Source organism: Rana temporaria, chromosome 4, assembly GCF_905171775.1.
Source record: "Rana temporaria chromosome 4, aRanTem1.1, whole genome shotgun sequence".
Classification (NCBI taxonomy): Eukaryota; Metazoa; Chordata; class Amphibia; order Anura; family Ranidae; genus Rana; species Rana temporaria.
In genome coordinates, this window is record NC_053492.1 from 139,722,924 (window position 1) to 139,728,304 (window position 5,381).

General features: G+C 38.5%; 1 long non-coding RNA gene across 1 annotated transcript; it reads right to left on the reverse strand.

Moving 5' to 3' along the window:
* Positions 1 to 910: 910 nt before the first annotated feature.
* LOC120935330 lies at positions 911 to 1,475 on the reverse strand. Its single transcript, XR_005748420.1, has 3 exons — positions 1,353 to 1,475; positions 1,071 to 1,210; positions 911 to 940 (listed from the first exon to the last, which is right to left on the reverse strand). It is a non-coding gene; the product is annotated as an uncharacterized LOC120935330 (long non-coding RNA).
* Between the last annotated feature and the right edge of the window lie 3,906 nt (positions 1,476 to 5,381).

Sequence of the window (5,381 nt, forward strand, 5' to 3'; positions counted from 1 at the left end):
TTGAGGTATGAACATACAGTACAGACCAGTGTTAATTTTGAAGTCAAATTTCAATTTAGTTTTAGTCTTATGCCGCGTACACACAACCGTTTTTCATGACGAGAAAAATGCAATTTTTTAAATTGGTCATTAAAAACGATCGTGTGTAGGCTCCAGAGCATTTTTCTTGACAAGAAAAATTTAGAATCTGCTCTATTTTTTCTCTAAGTTTTTCACGTCGTCGTTTTTCTCTTCGTGAAAAATGGTCGTGTGTAGGCTTTTTACGACGAGGAAAAAAACATGCATGCTCATAAAGAATACGTTTTGTGGACAAGTATCAGTAGTCACAGGCACCTCACCCCAATGATAAGAGAAATTGAGAAGGGGGGGGGAAAAAGGGGGTAACCAAAAGGACCCCGGGGCTTTTGAACGGTGCAAATAGATAATCAGACAAAATTTGATTATAAAATTAGAAAATATAATTTATTACACAAATAATTAATATGCCATAAATACGATACATTTGAAATACATCTCGATTAAATACGTGATATCAAGACGAAGCATTGTTTAAGTCAGCTCTACATGTTTCACTCCGACGAGTTTCTTCAGGAGCTTTCAGACATACAATGCTAAATATCAAAAGAAAAAACAACAAGACATATAATTAAATGACTGTTGAAAACAATCATTTATATATCAATACATTTTGGTAAATAATGTCAAAAAAGGGAAAAGAAAAATATTGATCATGAATACATCAGTTATTGTAGATAATGCATGCTCAGGGATCTCAACTACATATAAACAGGGGCCAAAAATAAAAACAATAATATTTACTTACCAAAAAGGTAAAACAGCAAAAGACAGTAGACCATACAGGAAGGAACCAGAGTCCTCAGGGAAAACAGAATAGTTCAGGAGAACCACAGCAGGATTTTAAGCCATTAATAGAATTAATCTGAAAAATCAGGAAAGCACATGTGGAAACACATATGCAAACTACTCTCAGTTGTATTATGCAACAGTGGGTAAAGAGAATATACACTCCAAAAACTTGTTATAATGAACAATATATGTAATATATATACCTGTCAATAATAAGCAAAAATGCCTATTGTCAGTAGAAACAGTCTAATGTTTGCCAAAGATATGAATTGAAAGAGGATAAAGGGGAAGGAAGACACTCTCACAGCCCCTCAAATAACCTGATCAAAAAGCGGCATCCGCTCTGTTAAGAAAAAAGGGGAGAAATAAAAAAGTATATTATAAGTAAATAGGGATAGTTCAGTGCCAAAAAATGCACAGAACAAACAAATCCCTAATGCTCACAGTGTGTAAGCACAAAGCCAAAAAGCTTGTAAGGTAAATACCTGATTAGGACAAAGTCCAAAGATGAAAAGGCAGAGCCACCTAGATAGCTGTGCATACAGCAGCCTTTCCTTGCATTAATTAGGTCTGGTCTCAGCTGGAGCGCCTGAACACAGCGCTTGGGCTTTAAATCTGCCACCACGGCGATGATTGACCAATCAAAGCACCGCAGTGCAGACACATGACCTGGGCGTCAGCAGAAGGAAAACAATCCACCCAGCTGACAAGCTCAGCTGATCCCAATGTAGCCAGAAGTAATGACAGCACACATGAGACCAAGGAAAAGGTCTCTGTGGGCGGTCCAAAAACGATCGGCGCCATTTTGGAGGCTGGAAAGGTTTCCAGTACAAGATAGCTGGAAGGCAAATGGAATAGACAGCGCAGCAGCGCTGAAAAAACACACAAAACTCAAGCTGGGAATGGATGTGCTGGCGTAAATGGTCTAAAAGAAAGGGACCTGAGGGGAAACAATAATGAAAGGGGAGTGATAAACCCTCTTAACCCCTGCAGCTCCCTACGTGTCCGTATGGCTCTCCTGAATCCATCCTGCGCCCAGAGGCATAAGGGAAAAACATTCCTTGGTGTGCCGTCATTATGAATAGAAGTAATACAATGAAAATAAAAATAAATATAAATAATAAAACAGTATGATATATTGTTACTACTTGAAAGTAGAAAAAGCAAGGTGTATTGACATATAGTGTTCTTAATTAATATTTGTAAATAGCACTCTGTTTTATGAGATCCATGAGCAAGCAGATCCAACAATCATTAAACACAAAGTTTTATTTGGAGAGACAATCCATACATAATTGCATAAGAAGTTACAGTATGATAAACATACAGTGATTATTGCATCTGGAAATATCCTAAGTGATTTTTGGATTTCAATAAAAAGAAAAAGAAAAACAGAAAACAAAAAACAAAATAAATAAAATGAAAATAAAAATAAAAATAAAATGAAGAAAAAGGAATTAATTGTAATTAATAAGTAGATGAAAAATAAAAATAAAAAGAAAATGAAATTTTATAGAAGATACATATGAGTATCAATATACAATGATGTTGATAAATATTGCTATAAAATGAGAAACATATATATATATGTGATATATGAATTATGAATTTTAACAATAATGATATAATAGAAGTGAAAATGAAAGACAGCCCTATAAGAAAGGCTTGAAGCTCAAAGCTTCATTTAACCCTGGAGCAATCAAAGCGGACAAGGAGTAAATCCACTTTACCTCCCTTTGGAGCAGTATTTTATCATAGTCGCCCCCTCTCTCACCGGGGGTGATGTATTCCAAGGCAGAGAATTTCATTTTATGACTGTTAAATTGGTGGTGAATGCCTGAGTGGCGGCTTATCGGGGTTTCCATCTTTTTCTTAGCAATCAAGGTAACATGGTCCCTGATCCTATGAAAAAATGGACGCTTGGTTTTTCCCACGTAAAAAGCCCCACATTCGCATTGCATCAAATATACTATGCCAATAGATTGGCATGTTACGGAGAAAGTTGGTTTCAATATTTGTCCATTTGGAAGATTCACGGTGGTGGAAGCGTGAATGTAGCAACAAAATGGGCATTTGTGGCATGGTCTAGAGCCCCTGGGTCCACACAGGCGTGTGTTACCTAAGGAAAAATGGCTGCAGACCAGCCGGTCCCGCAGCGATCTAGATTTCCTAAAGGTAATCTGTGGATAGTCCTGTAAATGTCTAGACACAGCTTCATCGCTGAGTAAAAGACACCAATATTTCTGAAGGATGGAACACACCTTCTGGTGGTGGCCAGAAAAGCGTGTGATCAATCGTATGCCCGGATCGGGTTTGGAAGTTTTTTGGTCATGGAGCAAGGAACTTCTTTTGTTTTGCTTTGCCCTGAGGTATGCCTTTTTAAGGCCCTTTTTGCTATATCCTCTCTCTTGGAATCTGGTTTGCAATAACTTTGCCTCATGCTCAAAGTTAGATTCAGTACTACAATTGCGACGTAGTCGCAAATATTGTCCATAAGGAATATTAGAGATAAGAGATCTCGGATGTGAGCTAGAGGCATGCAAAAGTGCATTGCCTGCCAATGGTTTACGGAATAAGGATGTCTCAATCATTCCTACATTGTCTATTGAAATCTGAATGTCTAAAAACGTTATAGACAGTTGGCTCATCTCAGAGGTAAACTTAAGATTATATTCATTGCTCTCCAAACTTTTCAAGAAGGATAAAAGATCAACCTTGGGGCCCGTCCAAATGAAAAAAACATTGTCTATAAAACGACGCCACAGGGGGATGTGCTCAAAAAATGAATGCACATCATCCGTGCGTAGCAAATTTTGCTCCCACCCCCCCAAGTACAAGTTCGCGTAGGAAGGGGCGCACTTAGTCCCCATAGTTACGCCTTGTACTTGGAGGTAGTGGGAGCCATCAAAAAGAAAAATATTATTGGATAAGATAAAGTCCAACAAATCCAAAATGAATTTATTGTATGCCGGGGAGGCTTCAGAATTTTCCAAGATGAAGCCCTCTACAACCCTCAACCCCAATGAATGGGGGATGGAGTTGTAGAGGGCCTCCACGTCCAAGGCTACCAGCCACGAATCCTTGGGGATATTAATCCCATCCAATGTTTTCAGAAGATCGGTAGTATCCTGTAAATGCGAAGCCAGATTTTCAACCCAAGGACGAAGATACTCGTCGATGAGTTGACTGGCTTTTTCAGTTAGGGATCCGTTACCCGAAACAATCGGTCTGCCCGGTGGATTAGTCGAATTTTTGTGAATTTTGGGCAACGCATACAGCGTCGGTGTCCTAGGATGCATCACATTCAAAAATTCCCATGTAGATTTCACAATGAGGCCCTGATGATAAGCTGAATTGATTAGGTTTTGGTATCGCAATATGGTATTTTTAAGATGTGTCTCACTTACTTTTTTATACCATTCTTTGTTGTTTAAGATTTTATATACCATCAATTTATAGCTTGATTTATCTTGAATGACAATATTGCCGCCTTTGTCAGAAGGCTTTATGACAATTGTGTCATTGGTCTGTAAGGAGCTGAGAGCAGATTTTTGTGTCTCCGATAAATTCGAGTGGGGCATATGGGACCAGTTTGTTCTACTGATTTCCTTTGTTACCTGATTTGTGAAAGCCCATATACTGGGGTTTCCTTGCAATGTAGGGAACATTTTGGACTTTGGTTTGTAGTCCCTAGGTTTGGAAGTTGGGACATGTGTTGTTACCAAGGCATCGGATAGAGAAGCAGGGAGGGTGGATGCATCAAGGAGAACCGCCTCCATTAGGTCGGTCTCATCGATGCCTCCCTCCTCCCAAAGTTCTGTAAGCTCCTCAAGAGCTTTGATATCTTTTAGAGTCATTTCTTCCCAGATGGGGTTTTCAAAATTGGTTGATGCAACTGACGGTTTGGGTTTGTCAAAGAGTACTTTTAACATTAATCTACGAGAAAATAAATGTATATCCTTAATTAAATCAAAGGTATCCGTATTCTGTACAGGACAAAATGTCAGACCTAGGTTTAAAACATCAATTTGTTCAGTGGATAGATGGGTTGAGGATAAATTTACTATTTGGAAACCCCCCAAGGTGGTTTGAACAATATCTGATGATTTAGAAGTCATTTTTTGTCGTCCGTCACTGGCTGGGTGAGAGCCTGTGCAGGACGAAAATCCATGCATGCTCATAAGCAAGTTATAAGAAGGGAAATTTGCATAATCAGCCCAAAGGGTGGCGCAGTTCGAATGGAACTTCCCTTTTATAGTGCCGTCATACGTGTTGCACGTCACCACGCTTTGCTTAAGCATTTTTTTTTCACGATTGCGTGTATGTAAGGCAGACTTGACAAGAATCACGTCGAGAAAAACTTTGTTTTTTCCATGACATTAAAAACGCTGACAAATGAAGTCAGAGTTTTTATATTGTGAAGGTATTTAAAAATATAATGGGTGTACTTTGCACAATTATGTAAAGTGTTGTGCTAGCTCCCTTTCTGTAAAAAAAAACAAAAAAAAAAAAAC